Genomic DNA, 20363 nt, shown 5'->3' with positions numbered 1-20363 from the left:
CTTACAGTTTTTCCAGTTCATGGGTCTTCATGATGACAGTCTCAACTGTCTTAAGTGACACCTCTGTTGTTCCCAGGTCTCTGAAGGAGAAAGCCCAAAGATGCATGATATGAACCCAAAGGAAAAACTTCTACACTTAAAAAGACACTTAACATGTGATTTACTTCAGTCTAGCTTCTCTGTCAACCAGCTCAAGCGTTTACTTGCCAGAGATGGTAATTTCAGAGAGCTTGCCTTGAAGAAATGTAAATTTATTTGCATCATCAAATTAATGACCTTGGTGAACAGTACAATTTTTTTCTATATTTCTTATTTTACCATTATCCCACTTCTCACTCTCAATTGTATCCACCATTGGATTACTCTTTACAACAATGCATAATGTACAATTTACTCCTTTTGCTTTTCTAACATCAATGGTGTTTCCACGTGCACCTACACGTCCCAGCTCTGAGTGTGTTCTTCAGCACGCTCCCTCCCTCTGCTGGCTGTCCTGTCCACGTGCACCTACATGTCCCAGCTCTGTGTTCTTCAGCACGCTCCCTCCCTCTGCTGGCTGTCCTGTCCACGTGCACCTACATGTCCCAGCTCTGTGTTCTTCAGCACACTCCCTCCCTCTGCTGGCTGTCCTGTCCACGTGCACCTACATGTCCCAGCTCTGAGTGTGTTCTTCAGCACACTCCCTCCCTCTGCTGGCTGGCTTTTCCACATACATCCTTTCTCAATCATTTTTCTGTACCAATAACTTTTTCAGTAATAACCCAGTTAAAATTTAAATTTTAACTTTTTAGTCAAAATGCAAAATACTTAATCTTTGATGAAAGAAAGAGCAGAAACCATCTCATGAGGCATGAGATGTTGCAATACTTACAAGTATTTTAATGCTGGCAACTTAAAAAGATTTGGATCTTCAATTGTGGTTAGAGGATTTTGATTCAGAATTCTGAAAAATGCAATGGAATTAAATTATCTGCATTTTCAATAACTGCCATGAAAATTTATATTCATTTTGTTAGTACAAAACTTGAAGTTTAAAAAATTATATTGTCTTTACCTATAGATCACCCTAAGAATTTCTAAAACATTCTTTTTGGGGGAATGACGCAGGTCTCTAAATGATAAAGTGAAGAACAGAAAGTTAAAAAAAAAGTGAATAGCAAAGGAAAAATATATGCTCAAGAACTTTTCAGATTAAAACACCTAAGCCCGACCTGTGGTGACGCAGTGGATAAAGCACTGACCTGGAACGCTGAGGTCACCGGGTTGAAACTGTGGGCTTGCCTGGCCAAAGCACATATGTGAGTTGATGCTTCCTGTTTCTCCCTCTTTCTCTCTCTCTGTCCCTCCACTCTAAAATCAATCAATCTATCAATAAAAAACCTAGACGTGACTATGCTATTAGGAAGCTCTTTCTCTACAGGAAATACTTTAATTTATGTAGTGTCCTCCGTAATTCAAAGTACTTTTCTTTCATCTCTAGAAATATAAAGAATTCCACAGTTTAAATCACCCAGTTAAAAACAAAAATGGACTAATTCCATGCTTTTGGAACCAAGGAAGGGATAAATAGAAAAGGAGCTGCTGAAAGCCCCACTCCCATCACATAGGCGCATGTGTCTTCTTGTAGCACAGGTTTTGTTAGATTGTATGTAATCACCTGTTTACTTGTCAATTTCTCTGACTGGTACTGCCTGACATTTACTAGGTAAGACATGTTTGTTTTATATATAAATAACATTTTGTTTACATTCAATGAAATAAAAATTTTGACACAAATTTTTATTCCAAATGCTGGAATAAATTTTTTTCTCAATTCTTTAAAACAAATAAGCAAAACAAAGCAAACAGGAAAACAGGAAGAAAGAAAGATACCTGTCTTTAGGTTAACTCGATTCAAGAATCATGAGTGTACTTTTGCAGCATATTATAAGGTGATTATCACAGCTAATATCTATTAGGCTGCTGTCATCTGTGATGAACATTTCACATTTAATCCTCACAATAACCTTATTGATAGATATTATTATTATCCAATTTTACAAATGAGGAAACTCAGGAACAGAGAGGTTACATAACTTGTCCTAGGTCATCAAGTTAGAAAGAACCAGAGCTGGAATTTGAAATCAGTTCTGACTCCAAAGCCTGTGTTGAACCCATATTAATAAAAAGGCTTTAAAATAGCTGTTACTTTAACTTTAATTCTGAGACCACTAAATAGAGAAATACCTTTCAAATTTCATGTACTGTTTGGGAGAGTCTCTATGAGAATTATATTTTCTCTTTTCATTCCTGTTCCCAAATTATCTCCCATGACTAAATAGTTAACTAGCTTATAGTCATTGAAACTTTAGGGATTTGGAACCATGCAAATCAGTGAAAAGGGTGAAGTAAGGACACCTGAAAACTCATCCCTAAAAAACAACCAAAAACTGGATAAAGTTGTCAGAATTTTTTCAAACTCTGGCAACCAACAGGCTTGCAGAAATCTAGAAAACATTTATCCAAGAAAAATGATTCATTTCTGCAAGAACAGTGTTGTGTGTTGTTTTAGCACATTCTAGACCTTTGCTCTGCATCTCAGGGTAACCTTGAAAATTAGTTCACAATCCCCAATGCCAGAGGGAGCAGAATAGAACAAAACTCTCATCCCCAAAGAACTGTCCTTTCACCTGTCCAGTGGTTCCAGTGGTGGCAATCAGTTGTTTTGCAACAGTTCAGCAAAACCAATAGCTAATTTTTTGTTGAGTTCAGCGAACTGATAGTTAAAATGATACTTGTAATCAGGGTTTTAAGGTGGGCGCCTGGGCAACTGCCCAATGTGGACATCACAGATTTACATTCTTTCCTCTTTTTTACATTCATCTGCACAATAGCATATTCTTTTTCTTTCTTTTTTTAAATTAAATTTAACAGGGAGACATTGACCAACAAGAGTACATAGATTTCAGGTAAACATCATTTGAACAGTCGATTATGTTGTATACCTATAGCCCAAAGTCAAATCATCATTTGTCACCTTATATTTGTCCCTCTTTATACCCTTCCCCCAACACCCTCCCCCATGTCCCCCTGTAAGGCTGGTGGCCGTGGCCATGCAAGTTCACATTGGATTCAGGGAGATGGTAGAGAAACTATGAAGCTGGAAAATGGTGAGCCGTTCCATTTATTAGTCTTACAGTGCAGACTAGCGAGCAGGCAGGGTAAACTGTTTTTCTCTCTCAGGGCTGATGAGCAAACAGGCTGGAGGAGAAAACCTTCTCTGGCAAACAATACCAAAAAGTGAAATGCAATTTGCAATGTACACTCTGCAGTCCTGAAGGCAAGCACCTGCAGCCTTACAGACAATACACGCATGGTGCTGCCCCAAGATCATGCACCAATCAGGCAAACTACAAGTGAGCAAGCCTAACACACTTGCTTGCCCAACATTCCATCCCTTTAGAGTTGCTCGCTTCACAATCTACACGACAGGTCTCTGCCAATATGGTCCCTGTGCAAGGAGTGAGGTACATTACAAAAAAAAACCAGGGCCCTGGCCGGTTGGCTCAGCGGTAGAGTGTCGGCCTGGCGTGCGGGGGACCCGGGTTCAATTCCCGACCAGGGCACATAGGAGAAGCGCCCATTTGCTTCTCCACCCCCCACCCCCTCCTTCCTCTCTGTCTCTCTCTTCCCCTCCCGCAGCCAAGGCTCCATTGGAGCAAAGATGGCCCGGGCGCTGGGGATGGCTCCTTGGCCTCTGCCCCAGGCGCTAGAGTGGCTCTGGTCTCGGCAGAGTGACACTCCGAAGGGGCAGAGCATCGCCCCCTGGTGGGCAGAGCGTGGCCCCTGGTGGGCGTGCCGGGTGGATCCGGGTCAGGCGCATGCGGGAGTCTGTCTGACTGTCTCTCCCCGTTTCCAGCTTCAGAAAAATACAAAAAAAAAAAAAAAATACAGACTAGAGCAACATGAACATGGGGGCGCATGTGTCTTTACATACGGATGTTTTTGAGTTTGGGGGGTATATATCCAGTAGAGGGATTGCTAGCTCATATGGTAGTTCTATTCTTAATTTTTTGAGGGACCACCATACTTTCTTCCATAACAGTTGTACTAATTTGCATTCCCAACAACAGTGAATGAGAGTTCCTTTTTCTCCACAGCCTCTCCAACACTTGTTATTACCTGTCTTGTTGATAATAGCCAATCTAACAGGCATGAGGTGGTATCTCATTGTAGTTTTGATTTGTATTTCTTGAATAGCTAGTGAAGATGAGCATCTTTTCATATATCTGTTGGCCATTTGTGTGTCCTCTTGGGAGGAGTGTCTGTCCCCATTTTTTAATTGGATTGTGTTCTTGTTTATTGCTGAGCTTTGAGTTCTTTGTATATTTTCGATATTAACCCCTATCAGAGTTGTTGTTTGCAAGTATAATCTCCTTTTTAGCTGGCTGCCTGTTTGTTTTGTTGTTAGTTTCTTTTGCTATGCAGAAGCTTTTTAGTTTGATATAGTTCCATTCATTTATTTTTGTCTTTACTTCCCTTGCCTTTGGGGTCAAATTCTTGGCTGTGGCCAGTTGGCTCAGTGGTAGAGCATCAGACTGGTGTGTGGAAGCCCCAGGTTCAATTCCCAGCCAGGGCACACAGGAGAAGCACCCATTTGCTTCTCCACCCTTCCGCCTCTCCTTTCTCTCTCTCTCTCTCTCTCTCTCTCTCTCTCTCTCTCTCTCTCTCCCCTTCCTGCAGCCAAGACTCCGTTGGAGCAAAAAGTTGGCCTGGGCACCTAGGATGGCTCCGTGGCCTCCACCTCAGGTGCTAGAATGGCTCTGGTTGCAACGGAGCAATGCCCCAGATGGGCTGAGCATCGCCCCCTGGTGGGCTTGCCGGGTAGATCCCAGTCAGGCACGTGCGGAAATCTGTCTGCCTCTCCCCGCTTCAATTTGGAAAAATATACCAAAAAAAAGGGGTTTTCTCTATAGCCAAGGTCCAGGAGTTTACTACCTATTGTTTCAGATTTTATATTTAGGTCTTTGATCCATTTTAAATAATTTTTGTGCAGGGGAACAAAATGTAGTCAAGTTTCATTCTTTTGCATGTAGCTTTACAATTTTCCCAGCACCATTTATTGAAGAGGCTTTCTTTTCTCCATTGTATGTTTTTGGCTCCTTTGTCAAAGATGATTTGCCCTTATGTATGTGATTTTATTTCTGGGCTCTTGATTCTGTTTCATTGGTCTGTGTGTCTATTTTTCAGCCAATATAATGCTATTTTGATTATCGTGGCTCTGTAGTATAATTTGAAGTCAGGTACTGACATACCTCTGGTTTCACTCCTTTTTCTCAGGATTGCTTTGGCTATTCAGGGTTTTTTATGGTTCCATACAAACCTGGTGATTTCTTTTCCCATTTGTATAAAAAACGCCATTGGACTTTTGATGAGCATTTCATTAAATTTATATATTGCTTTGGGTAATATGGCCATTTTAACTAGCAACAGCAAATTCTAAGCACCTGTAATAATGTTCATTTAGTCAATAGGTAAAAAAAAATTGACAGAACTATGCTTATATTTGTTTATTCATTCATAAAACTCATTATACCTTAGATAAAATACATTTTAATCCCCTTGCATTTGTTCCTTCAGTAAACATATAATGTAAAGAGAAAATGCCAGACAGCCAGGGGGTGACAAGCTGTCATTGGAAATAACTTCATAACAGTTTTATTGGTTTTTGTCAGGTATTAGTTAAAATTTTTTCATTAATATTTTAAAACTTTCTTATAGCATAATCTAGTTGTTTGTTCATCTCTTATTGCTTTCATTTAAGTATTAAATGCATGAAATAATAAACTACCTTTTAGTATATCATTCTTTTATATTTAAAACGGTCATTAGGGCAGAGAACTGGTTAAAGTATTTGAATCCCACCACTGGGTGGTTCCCTGGAAGACCTCACATGGAAGGTTTGTCTCTGACCTGCCTGAAAGCGGCTTAGCACCAAAAGCCTCCCTCCTCAGGGGGAATTTTTAAAAAAACAATCACAGACCTGGCTGGATGGTGGCACAGTGGACAGAGCATCAGACTGGGATGCAGGGAACCCAGGTTCAAAACCCCGAGGTCACCAGCCTGAGTGCAAGCTCATCTGGTTTGGGCAAGGCTCACCAGCTTGGGCCTGGGGTTGCTGGCTAGAGCACAGGGTCACTCAGTCTGCTGTAGCCCCCTGGTCAAGGCACATATGAGAAAGCAATCTATTAAACAACTAGGGTGCCACAATGAAGAGTTGATGCTTCTCGTCTCTCTCTCTTCCATTCTGTCTGTCTTATTCTCTGACTCTCTCTGTCTCTGACACACACAAAAAAAATAAACCAAAAAAAAAAAAAAAAGAAGAAAATAATCACAGTATATGTTTTAACACAACAGGTGGTGAGACAACAGATAACAGTTGGAGCAAAAAATGACTTAACAAAAAAGCTTAAAAGAAAAAGCTGAGAAATGATGTGCATAGAGACTCTGAAGAGCTTCAGCACATGCCCGGGAAACTGGAAGACCATGAGACATATTCCTGGAATCTAGCATAGAACTATTAGTGTTAATAAGTGAGTTCAGCAAGGGTGCAGGATGATACAAGATCAATATGCAAAACTTAGCTGTACTGTATTTCTCCACACTAGAAATGAGTAATCAAGAAATGAAAGGAAAATAACAATTCCATATATAAAAGCATCAAAAAGAATGAAACAGCAAAAAAATTTAGCCAAAGAAGTACATGATTCATACACTAAAAACTACAAAACACTGGTCAAAGAAGTTAAAGAAGATGTAAATCAATGAAAAGACAAGCTGTGTTCATAGATCAGGAGATGATATTGTTAAAATGGCCCTACTCCCCAAATTGATCTATGGTTTCAATGTAATCCTAATCCAATTCCCAACTGATTTCTTCCCAGAAACTGACAAGCTCTTCTAAAATTGTATAACAATTCAAGGGACCGAGAATAGCCAAAACGCTCTTGATAAAGAGGAACAACGTGGGAGGCCTCACACGTGCAGGTTTCAAAACTCAGTTCAAAGCTATGGCAATCACAGTATGTTACCTGCAGAAGGCTCCAGTACTGACATCTAAATTGATGGAACAGAATTGACAGTCCAGAAATCAGCGCTCACATGTACTTTTTATTGATTTCTTTAACTAGGTTGCCAAAGCACTCCAATATAAAAAGAATAGGCTCTTCAAATGGTGCTGGGACAACAGTACATCCACATGCAAAATAATCCAGTTGGATTCAGCCTACACTTCACTGTTTATAAGAATCAACTCAAAATGAATCGAATACCTAAATGTAGGAGCTAAAGCTATAGAACCGTTAGAAGAAAACAAGGAGTAAATCTCTATGACCTTATATTAGGCCAACAGTGTCCTAGAGGGGATACTAAAACCACACACAAAAAAAACAAGGAAAAATAGATAAATTTTATAAAAATATAGCACTTTTGTGCCTCAAAGGACACTCAAAAAAATGAAAAGGCAACTCACAGAATAAGAGAAAATATTTGCAAATTATATATTTGATAGAGGTCTACATCCAGAAAACAGAATATTGAAGATTAATATCCATACATTATCCCTAGTGGGATCAAAATATGGAGCCACTCTCAAGTATCCTATTTCCTCCTCTGGCCTTTAGTGCCGTCTTCTCTTCACCAGGGTTGTGCCTGGGCAAAGGAGAGGAGGAGGGAGAGCGGACTCAACAGCTCAAATTTGAGGGACTTTACAGCAACTGTTTTTCCACAAACCACAATATGAGTGATTGTGTATTTGCACTATGTATCATTTCCACTTCGCATCAGTTCCCTCATTTCACAGATAAACAGTGTGCGATTCCTCGTTCATTCCTTTGGGCTTATCTTGATGAAAGTAAAACATGGCAGTGATTTTTATTCTCACAGACTATCTCAGAGTCAAAGTTTAAAAGACATTGCTCTACAATGTTAAAGGAATCATGCTACCTGTTCTCCAAACTCTACTGCAAGGCCATAGAACTCCAAACAGCAGGTTACTGGCAAGCAAAACAAGACGAAACAAAAAACATATACATCAATGGAACAGAATAGAGAGATCAGAAATAGACCCATGCCTTCATGATCAATTAATATTTGACAAAGGAGGCAAAAACATACAATGGGGTAAAGAGAGTCTATTCAATAAAGGGTGTTGAGAAAATTGGACAGATATGTGCAAAAATATGAAACTAAACTTTATGCATACACAATAATAAACTCAAAATGGATTAAACACTTAAAAGTAAGATTCAAAAGCATAAAAATCTTAGAAAAAAACATCGGCAGTAAAATCTCAGACATTTCTCAGCAATATTTTTTTTTCTGCTATATTGCCTCTGACAAGGGAAACAAAAGAAAAATGAGTATTGGACTACATCAAATTAGGAAGATTTTGCAAAGCAAAGAAATCCATCAACAAAATGAAAAGTCCACCCCCTCGACAGGAGAACATATTTGCCAATGATACATCTGATAAAATGTAGAAAGAAATTACACAACTGAGCACCAAAAAAAAAAAAAAAATCCAAACAATTCAATTAATAAATAACCAAAGGACCTGAATAGACACTTCTCTAAAGAGGACATACAGGTGGCCAATAGGCCTATGAAAAGATGTTCATCGTCAGTAATCATCAGAGAAATGCAAATTAAAACCACAATGAAATACTACCACATCCCTGTCAGGACGCTACCATCAATAAATCAACAAACAAGTGCTGGCAAGGAGAGGGACAAAAGGAACCCTTGTGCGCTATTATGGGAATGAGGATTGATGCAGTCCGTGTGCAAAACAGTATGAAGTTTCCTCAAAAAATTAAAAATGGAACTGTCTTAAGACCCAGTGCTTCCTGAAGCAAATTAGCTTTGTCCGTTTGGAAGATTTGGCCCAAAACAAAGGAACCCTGTGCCCAACACACATTTATGGTACTGTGACGATCTTCTGAAAGTAATTGTGAAATAGTTTTAGAAATACAGCTCTATTCAAGTCATGTGGTAGGGTATAAATTTATTTCTAACACCAGCTAGCTCTGATTCTTTCATTACATTTTCTGTCATTTTAGATGAACCCAGAAACTCAAAATTAACAACTCAGTGCCACCTCTATTATGAATCCTTTTTCTTTTTCCATTGATTTGAGAGCAAGAGAGAGAGGATGGGGAAAACGAGGGAGATGAAGGGAGAGAGAAGCATTGACTGTTCCACTTATTTATGCTCTCAGTGGTTGCTTCTCCTATGTGCCCTGACTGGGGATCAAATCCATGACCCAGTATGTCAGGATGACGCTCTATCCACTGAACCACCCAGCTAAGGCACGAATCTTTTCTAACCTATCACCATTTTCTACATTGTCTCCCCACTATCTTGATACCCTTCTGTAGAGATGCTGGCATAGCTCTCGTATGCTTTCCCATCACATCCATCTTCCTCCAGCCAGTATAAAAGTTTCTTGGGGATAAAGTCCCTGTCGAATTCTTCTTGTACCTCCAGCACTTAGAATAGTGCTGACACACCATGAACATGGCACCCAGTAAATGTTTTTGAATGAATTCATTAATATTTGTCAACTGTGTTTCCACAGTTTTTTTCCTGTGTTGCCTTCATAACTATAGTGAAACACAGACTCTTAAAAGGGACTCTTGGTGTCCCACAATGCTTAGTGAAGGTGGTGAGTTTAACACATTGTACTGACGCTACCAAACCTCCTGGTGGAGGGACCTAATGAGCATGCTCTCTGCTGCATTGCGGAAAGGGAAACAGGCCCTCAGAGTTCTACCCCAAGTCAGGCATCAGCAAATGAATGAGAGAAGAGGGGAGGCTGCTACAGAAGGGCATCTGCAGGAGCTGTCAGTCCAGCTGCAGACACGCCCTAAACACCTGCATCTAACCCAAAATGAATTGTGTGAAACTGGGTTTCTGAACCACAAGACAATCAGACAGTCTTTGCTGTACTTCAACCTGAGTCTAAAATCCTTTTCGGGCCACTGAACACACCCAGTATGATATGCTGGGGTCACAGAGAAATGACAGAATTTTTCAGCTGAGGGAATAAAACCCACAATCCTTACTGAGTAGTCGTCAGGAAAAATATTGGAATCAGGTTATAGCTATGTATTTTCTTTATGAATATATTTTTCACACAAACAGTGTATTTTCTCATGCCTCAAAGGTTCCATTGCCCAAAGGTAATTAATTCACTTCAGAGGCATATACTTTCTGAAAAACAGTGTTCTGGGTGATCGAGAAGAGAAGTGCCCTGTGGTGGGTTTTTCAGAATTTATTCTGCTTTTCCCTTTAAAAGAGACTCATGGCTGACAAATACCTGGACATTTTGCTTCAAGCCAAACCTAATTCTTTCAGTTCTATGCTGCATACAGATGAGCAGTCAGAAAACTTGCACGTGAGCAGGAATCAAAGTGAAATGCACACGTGGAATTTCAAGGACCATTCACATAGCGGAGCAGTAGCACCGCTGGAATTCCTGCAACAATGCTACCTTGAATGTAATTTGCCGGGTGCCTTCTACTGCCCACACTGAGGGCCAGCACTGGGGAAAGCAGAGCATGCCACCTCTGAGTCAGACAAATCTCTCGGCCTCTCTGTACCGCAGTGTTTTTGAAAAATGAATGACTCTTAAGCCACCCTTTTCAGAGTTCAAACTGGGCTTATACTCAGCTAACCAATCACTGTATGATGTTTTTACACATAGCTTTTTACATGTATTCATCTTTAATTTCACTTACATTTTGTATAAAAACTGCATTCCATGCCAGGCCTCAAATGTTCCTAAGCTCAGTTTTTCTAATGAATTGTAGCTCAGATTTCTATAAAAAAGACAAAAAGAACAAGGATATTCTTTAGGACCATTATATCCTTTGGCAGGGATTCTAATTCACCTATGATAAAACAACCTCAATACCCCTCCATACTGTAAATAAATCTCACTGTGGAAAGTATTTGCTTATGATTCATGCTTTCATGTTTATGCATGTGGTGTATTAGATACAAAACAGTAAGTGCTCAAATACTTGTGTTAAGTGATCTTTATTTTTCTAGAAAGGGTTACACAACTCCAACACTATTGACATTTTTGCGCTAGGTAATTCTTTGATACGGGACTGTCTTGTGCATTGTAGGATGTCGAACAGCAACTCTGGCCTCTGCCCACTAGGTGCCAGTAGCGTACCTTCTGTTCTGACAGCTAAAAATGTGTTTGGATCTTGTCACCTGGGCGCAAAATCACCCTGGTGGAGAACCACTGCTGTAGAATGGTTCATTCTGATCTGTGAGATAATTCTGACATTAATTTTTGCTACATAAAAAAAGAATTTGCTACATAACTTTAATATCTTTCTAACAAAATTTTAAGCTTACTTTAATTACTGTAACAAAGAGGTTTACAATTAAGTTTTATGAAAATTCTAAACATAATGAAGATATATTGATAACTTACAAATGCTGCAGAAAAGGAAGGGATTCAAATGTATTTTTTTCAATGAACTGGATTTTATTGCATGATAAATCTCTAGAAAAAGTAAAAGAGATATTGCCTCAATTAGCTACTAGATATCTATTAGTAGAAATAACTGGCAAAGGTTAAAATGATAATACTGAATACTTAGCTGTAGTCTAAACTCTGAACAGAATTATGATCTGAGCCTTCCACAGCCCCTAGCCCTGCCCTCACCTCTCATAAGTGTCTCACCTTCATGATCATCTTAAATAATATATACAACTATAGATCTTGCTAGATTGTGAAGGTGATCTTTTCTAAGAGCAAAGGAATTGACCAGATGACCGTTTGTGGTATTATCAAGTTTAGATTATGAGCTCCAAGTTTTTATCTTCATATATAATTAAATATTTCTAACATTAAAAGAACTGGTCTCACATTTACACACACCTTCTTAGTTTAGTTGTTTTTCTAGGCCAGTTCAATACCAGAAGAAATAAAAAATGCCAAGTCTCACATAATTGGAAGGAATTTACTCTTCTAATTGAATCAGAACTTTGAATTAATTCAGAATGATTCTTTCTATATTAATCAAAATTCAATTTTTTACACTGCTTTACTAATTCATAAATTTAGTTGCTTCAGTTGTGCAGTTCTGGGACAACAAAAAACCAAAAGGTGCTGGATTTTTATTTGAAAACACCCACTCTTGTCCATCGGTTCCAGCTTAGTCCCTCCCTTCTCATCTGGACAGTGTAACTGTCTTCTGACTGGTGTTTCCATCTCTAGGCTCTCCCTTTCTAATCCATCCTGCATGGTCACCAGGTCACCAGATCAACTCTCCAGAGTGGTTCTCAAGTGCCAGCCAGCAGCACTTGGAAACTTATTGAAAATACAAATTCTCAGCCCTACTCTGGACAGACTGAATCAGTAACCGTGGCAGTGGAGCTTGAGTTTTAATTCCAAGTGATTCTGTTGTAGGCTGGTTTGTGCTAGAGTGCGGGTGTGATAACATGGTGGCTTGGTGTATTAAACTTGGCTTGGCCTCCAAATCCTAGAATATCTGGCTCTCATCTCCTACTCTGCCTACTTGTACTCTACAGGTACTCGCAGTATTTTTTCTTGTTTTGTCTTTCTCCATGCTCCTGTTGCAAACTCATTCTACCTAAGATGTCCGTCTGATGATCCCCAAGGGCCCTTCAAAGCCGTTTTCAAAGCGGCATTGCTCTAGTAACATCTTCACTGCTCCAACCAGAAGTCTCATTTTCCTCTGCTGTGTTCCAAAACCAATCTATGCCTGTCGTGGCCCATATGCATTTCTTCTTTTTAACACACTTATTTATGTATCCTATTTCCTCTGAGCATGAACTCTTTGAAAGTATGAACTAGGTCTTGCTCATCTGCATTGTCTATGATGTTTAAAATTGACTCAAGAACATATGCAAACTCAAATTTTGTACAATAACTGGGAAGTAGAGGGAGAAAACTGTTTTTTAAAAAATGCAGTTTTAATCCTTCACGGCCCCCTCCTGTGTGCCTCTGCAGCCTTCCTTCTCCATTGAGCTCTTGTGCATTATGGTCTGAGCTTATGCGTAGACTTTCATGTGAGATCATGACTTACTAGAAGGGTAGGAACCCTGTCTTACCTTTGTGCTGACAGCACTAGGTACAGTGCTCGGCATATTTTTATTCTGCTTGTTTACAGATTGGCATTTTTTAATGAAAGAAAATACTTATGCTAGCATGAAATAATTAGCTTACCATGTATTTCACAGTAGATGTAATGAATGACCTAAACTATTTAGCTGTTAGTTACCTCAATTGTTTCTCTTCATTCAATTTGTAAGGCTTGGAACCAGAGGACAGCGATACCCTAGCTGACCAATATGAAAGTGGTTGCCCCTTGAGGCTGGAAATGTTTGATAATTCAACGGACTATTTTCAGTGTCATGGGAGGCTCTTTATACCCACTTCCCTTTAGCCTTCTTTATTTGCAAAATGAATATTTGCTAAAAAGCATCATTAATTAGTTTAATAAGAAGTAGTGACATACATAGCTCTGGATGCCATGGACAAAGGATAAGCATTAAGTTTTTATAGCAAAAAGCATTTCTTTATCTCTACATAGATAGAATTGCTAGGCAAGCACTTCTTAAGACAGGAGGCTAGAGAGATTTTTATTTTGTAATAAGTGAAGTTAGAAGCATTTCTGATAGGCTCACTTAGTGTAAATAATTCTCATTATATTACTTGACCATCATTTTAAACATTTATTTTTCATACTGGTATAACAATTCCTGCACTGAAATCCTTAACACCAGTCTGTCCTCTTGGTAACTTATCATGTTCTTTACCAGACTCTACATAATTCATCTGCTTAAACATTCAATATGTAAATATTATTCTCTTGTAAATTAAATTATCAAAAAATTCTGGTTTAATGGCATTCAAGTTAATGTAAGTGTTGTATCTTTTCTTGTCTTATAGTGACAATTTGGGGTTAACTTGAATTCCTCCCATTTTACTAAATCAGTATTTTAAAACCTTCACTGTAAAAGCCAAAGAGTAAATATTTTAGGCTTTGCAGGCCACCAACAGTTTGTCTCATATTCTTCTTTGTTTATTCCTTTTCTTCTTTCTTTTGCTGACCTTTCAAAGTGTGAAAATTATTCTTAACTTAAGGGCTGTAAAATAATAGACAATAGACCCGATTTGTTCCATTGGCTCTAAACTAAATATGAATATAAGCAGATGGTATATGAACACATATAAAAAGGTTCCTATAGGTGCCTATAATTACTCAGACCTCTTACCATTTTTCCTCTATAACTAAAGATGTTTTCTATCTATATGATTAAAAATTTGAAAGTACATAAAAAATGTTAAATGCTGGAGATGGGCAGTAGGTCTACATAACTTAGAAATTTTCAGAATTTATACCTGAGAGAAATTAAAGTAATTAAATCAGTTACACCCCTTATTTATTTTATATATTTTATAGCTAAAAAATTATAGAAAAATAAATATAATAAACTTACAAATATTTGAGAGATAGGAGTCCTTTAAATGAATTTTCTCTTAATTCCGTAATTTCATTTCCACTGAGAATGCTGAAAAAGGAAAAGGTTATTTCTGGATCATAATGAAAAATAACTATAACCATTAACTACATAGAAATATCCATGGGGAAACCTGAGTAATGGTGCCATAGAAATACCCTAATTTAATTTGTATTTAATTTAATGATGAGGATCTTTGTTCTGTTTTTACTCAAACTTTCCTTCCCATGTCCTCCTTTATGTCCATCTCTCTCCATCACACACACACACACTTCACTCTTCACACAAGTAATTTATTTAATGCCTACTCTCTAGATAACAAAGTCTGTTAGAACCCAATTTTGGCTGGTACCAACACTGGCAGAACTATCATTTGCTTCTCTCTTTTCCCAAAACTTATTATGGAAGTCCCATACAGAACACATTAGGGCTGCAAGTGAAGCCATTCAAGGAGTTCCCTTATTAAAAAAAATTCTAGGCCCTGGCCGGTTGGCTCAGCGGTAGAGCGTCGGCCTGGTGTGCGGGGGACCTGGGTTCGATTCCCGGCCAGGGCACATAGGAGAAGTGCCCATTTGCTTCTCCACCCCTCCTCCTCTCCTTCCTCTCTGTCTCTCTCTTCCTCTCCTGCAGCCAAGGCTCTATTGGAGCAAAGATGGCCCGGGCGCTGGGGATGGCTCCTTGGCCTCTGCCCCAGGCGCTAGAGTGGCTCTGGTCTCGGCAGAGCATCGCCCCCTGGTGGGCAGAGTGTCGCCCCTGGTGGGCGTGCCGGGTGGATCCCGGTCGGGCGCATGCGGGAGTCTGTCTGACTGTCTCTCCCCATTTCCAGCTTCAGAAATAAAATTTAAAAAAAAATTCTATTAGACCCTGGCAAGTTGGTTCAGTAGTAGAGCCTCGGCCCGGCGAGTGGATGTCCCAGGTTTGTTTCCCAGTCAGGGCACACAGGAGAAATGACCATCTGCTTCTCCATTCCTCCTCAACCCCTCTTTCTCTCTCTCTCTCTCTCTCTCTCTCTCTCTCTCTCTTTCTTCTCTCTCTCTCTCTCTCTCTCTCTCTCTCTCTCTCTCTCTTCCTCTCCAGCAGCCATGGCTCAATTGGTTTGAGTGTTCCAGGTCCCGGCACTGAGGATGTGAAAAACAGTTTGATTGTGAGCATGGCTCCAGATGGGCAGAGCATTGGCCCTAGACAGGGGTTTCCAGGTGGATCCCAGTCAGGTTCCTGCAGGAGTCTGTCTCTCTACATCTCTCACTTGGAAAAGAAGGAAATTAAAAAATAAAAATATAAAACATTTTTTTGAAAACTAAAATGTGCATAAAGCACACACAATATAAATACAAACAGCCATGTGACACCATTCATGTCAAGAAAGAACACTGCAGGCCCTGGCCAGTTGGCTCAGAGGTAGAGTGTCGGCCTGGCACGCAGGAGTCCTGGGTTTGATTCCTGACCAGGGCACACAGGAGAAGTGCCCATCTACTTCTCCACCCCACCCCTTCTCCTTCCTTTCTGTCTCTCTCTTCCCCTCCCACAGCCAAGGCTCCATTGGAGCAAAGTTGGCCCAGGCACTGAGGATGGCTCCATGGCCTCTGCCTCAGGTGCTAGAATGGCTCTGGTTGTGACAGAGCAACTCCCCAGATGGGCAGAGCATCACCCCTGGTGGGCATGCCAGGTGAATCCCAGTCGGGCACATGTGGGAGTCTGTCTGACGGCCTCCCCGTTTCCAATTTCAGAAAGAAAAAAAAAAAAGAAAGAAAGAAAACTGCAGTATCCCAGAGCCCACAGGATGGTCCTCTCTAATCATTGCCCTTCCTCTGACTCCCGTTTAAATATGGTAGCAACAACTGGGTATGTGATGCTACTTTTTCAACTGTAAATTTATACACTCTAAATACAGATCAAGTCTTTCTGATAAAAAAATTTAGCAAACAAATGGAGATTTCAAAGACTTAGTATAAAAAAAGGCTGTAAATTTTATCATGAATAACTTTTATATTGATTCCATGTAGAAATGATAATACAGTACTTTTGGATAGTTTGAAGAGACAATGTGAAAAAATGTAGACTATCTTAATAATACTCTATCGAGTTACCGTATATCCCTATGTATAAGATGACCCCATATATAAGACACACCTTAACTTTGGGGCCCAAAATTTGGAAAAAAAAGTGTATTACATAAAGTTATTGAACTCAAGTTTTATTCATCATAAAATTCATACAACTCCTCGTCACTGTCAAAACTCCTATCCATTAGCTTGTCCTTATCTATGTCTGATGACTAATCACTGTCTTCAACAATGAGCACAAAAACAAGTGTGTAAAAGGGGGAAATGCACTCTGGCTGGTTGGCTCAGCAGTAGAGTGTCGACCCGGTGTGTGAAAGTCCCAGATTCAATTCCCAGCCAGGGCACACAAAAGAAGCGCTATTCTGCTTCTCCACCCTTTCCCCTCTCCTTTCTCTCTATCTCTCTCTTCCCCTCCCGCAGCCAAGGCTCCAATGGAGCAAAGTTAGCCTGGGTGCTGAGGATCGCTCCATGACCTCTGCCTCAGGCTCTAGAATGGCTCCAATTGCAGTGAAGCACTGACCCAGAAGGGCCAAGGATCACCTCCTGGTGGGCATGCTGTGTGGATCCTGGTCCAGCGCATGTGGGAGTCTCTCTGCCTTCCTGCTTCTCACTTCAAAAAATTATAGGGAGTGGCAAGATGGCGAGGGAGTAGGTGGACGTTCCAACTTCTGCCTCCCAGAACCAAAGTGGATTACAACTTAACTTTAAGAACAGTCATCTGGAAAAACCAACTTTGGGCTAAACCAAGAGGACTCTATAACCAAAGATTACCAAGGAAGCCACACTGAGACTGGTAGCAAAAGCAGAAACTCAGAGAGGGCTGCCGAGCACCCGGGAGTGTGGAGGGACTCATGTGGCAGTCAGGGATTTTTCCAGAGAGGGGAGGGTCCTGGGCCCTAGGACCAAAGCCCCAGCCTGAAGCCCCGGAACCTAAAAGAGGCATACGGACAATATTTAGCTGCAAAAAAAAAAGCCAGGATACTGTTTGCGAGAGAGACAGATTTCTCAGACCCAGGATTCATCTTAAAGGGACTGCAAAGAAAACCTCTTTCACAACCACTCACTAGGGGCTCCAGGGAATGGGGAGAGGTGAGAGGACCAGAGTAGCAGAAAGAGAGTGTAATCTAGGAGGCACAGGGAGAAACATTTTGAGGAACAGCCACTCTAACCCCTGGGCTGAGTCATGCCCCAAATCTAAAGCGAATATTTTTCCTGGAACCAGCAATACAAGCAAAGGGAAGCAGGTCACCAGCCAAACAGCTCTCCTGCTGCAGTCAGAGCAAAGAGTCGCTTAGAAGCCGGGAGCCTTCAGGGATAGAAGGTTGAGTGCTGAGGTCTCAGTTACATCACCATCCCCACACTACTGAGTGCTCACAGGAGGGTGGGTGGTGGTGGGATGCAGAAGCAGGTCCTGTCCACCAGGTTGGAAGTCAAGGGCAGGGCACGGCTGTGGACAGGGTGCGTGAAAGCAGCTGCTGGCCTGGGCATATGAAAGCGGTTCTGCCTGCAGTCCTGCATGTGGGGGCAAGGTGGAGGGTGGGGAACCAGCAGAGGCTTGCAGGCCCAGCGTGGGAATACAGTCACGCCTGCAGGGGCGAGGCAGAGGCCAGTGAGCCGGCCAAGGCTTACGGCACCAGCACGCGAATGCAGTCCTGCCCAAGAGAGTGGAAGCCAGGGGCCAGTTACGGCTGCAGACAGGATGTGTGAAAGCAGTCTGGCCAGTGGCTGTGGGCCTGGCATGCGAGCACAGTCTCACCTGCGGTCCAGCCTGCAGGGGCAAGGCGGAGGCCCGGGAACCAGCGGAGGCAGTAGCCAAGGCTTGCGACCCGGACACACGAGCACAGCCCCACCCACGGAGGCAAGGTGGAAGCCAGGGAGTTACCAAGGCTTGCGGCCCGGCGCATGAAAGTGGTTTAATGCATGGCTGTGAGTCGGCAGGCTGGTGCAGTCCAACCTGAAGTCAGGCCTGTGGGGGCGAGGCGGAGGCCAGGGAACCAGCAGAGTCTTGCAGCCCCAGCACGTGAGCACAGTCTAGCCCAGGGAGGGGGGGCAGAGACCAGAGGCAAGTACAGTCCTACCCACAGGGGCAGGGCGGAAGCCAGGGAACCGGCAGCAGCTTGAGCATGGCGCATGAATGAAGCCCTGCCAGCAGGGCCGGGGCGAAGGTCAGGGGCGGGCTGCAGCAGATGCCTGAGCATCTGCCCGGGCAGACAGACCACACCTTGGGAACACAGAGACATACCCATTGAACTCCTGTGGCCACACCATTCTGAGAGGTAAAAAAGAAGAGAAATTAAAATAAAATAAAAGGCTGGATAGAATGACACCTGAGGCTAAGGGGCAAGCCACATCCAATACCTTACCTAACCCTTGATTTATAGTACTGAGCCCAACAAGTATCCACCAATAAGTGGTGGCAGAGAGTGGATCTCAGGAACCTAAACATTTAAACAAACATCCTCCAGGCCAAAAGTAGAGAAAAGCCAGCCTAAGTTGATATTAACAATGGCACCTGAGCTCAGCAGAGGCAACTACAGGATCTGGATTGCCTGTTGCTCCAAAAAGGTAGATAAGGGCCAGTCACAGGCAGCGACCCCCACTGGTCTGCACCAGGCTCTGACCAAGAAGGTCCAGAGAGGGCACATTCAAAGGCCAGATATGGACAGCATCAATTCAGGACCTAACAACCTTGTTAGAGTGACATCTTAAGGAAGGGCACCACACACCTGACCCAGTTAAGATATATAAGATGCCAATACAAATAGCAAAAAGAACAGTGACCACACAAATAGCCCACAGAAATTTACAAACAGCAGCTGATGCCAACCCAAGAAGTTCTAGAAACAACACAACTGGAAACTGGAGGCAGGCAATACCAACGCTAGACTCAGCAAGCTACACAAACAACGCATCCAAAACAGGAGTCTATATACAGACAAAATGGGAAGACAGAGAAATGCAACCCAAATGAATCAACAAGAGAGATCCCCAGAAAAAGATCTGAACAAGATGGAAATAACCAAATTATTGGAGGCAGGGTTTAAAATAATGATTGTTAGGATGCTCAAAGATCTTAGAGCAACAATGGATGGACATAATGAGCACCTAAATAGATAGCAAGCATCAAAAAAGGACATTGAAATTATAAGAAAGAACCAGTCAGAAATGATGAATACAATATCAGAAATGAAGACCACAAGGAATTAAAAGCAGGATGGATGAAGCTGAGGATCGAATCAGTGACTTAGAGGACAAGATATACGAAAGCATGGAAGCAGAGCAGCAAAAAGAAAAGGCTCAAAAAGTCTAAGAAAAAAGGAAACTCTAAGAGAGTTCTGTGACAACATAAAGAAAAATAACATCCACATCATAGAGGTTCCTGAAGGAGAAGAGAAAGAACAAGGGATAGAGAACCTGACTAAAGAAATCATAGCTGAAAACTTCCCTAAATTGATTAAGGAAAAAGGCACACAAGTTCAAGAAGCACAGAGAGTCCCATTAAGGATGAACCCAAAGAGGCCTACAACAAGACACATCATAATTAAAATACAAAAATTAAGAGATAAAGAAAGAATACTAAAAGCTGCAAGAAAAAGCAGTTAATGACCTACAGAGGAGCCCCCCATAAGGATAACATCTGACTTCGCAACAGAAACATTAGAGGCCAGAAGGGAATGGCAAAAATATTCAAAGTAATGCAAAACAAGAGCCTACAACCAAGACTTCTCTCTCCAGCATGGCTATCATTTAAAA

The sequence above is a fragment of the Saccopteryx bilineata genome, chromosome 2 (genome assembly GCF_036850765.1).
Source record: "Saccopteryx bilineata isolate mSacBil1 chromosome 2, mSacBil1_pri_phased_curated, whole genome shotgun sequence".
Classification (NCBI taxonomy): Eukaryota; Metazoa; Chordata; class Mammalia; order Chiroptera; family Emballonuridae; genus Saccopteryx; species Saccopteryx bilineata.
This window is presented reverse-complemented; position numbering follows the sequence as displayed.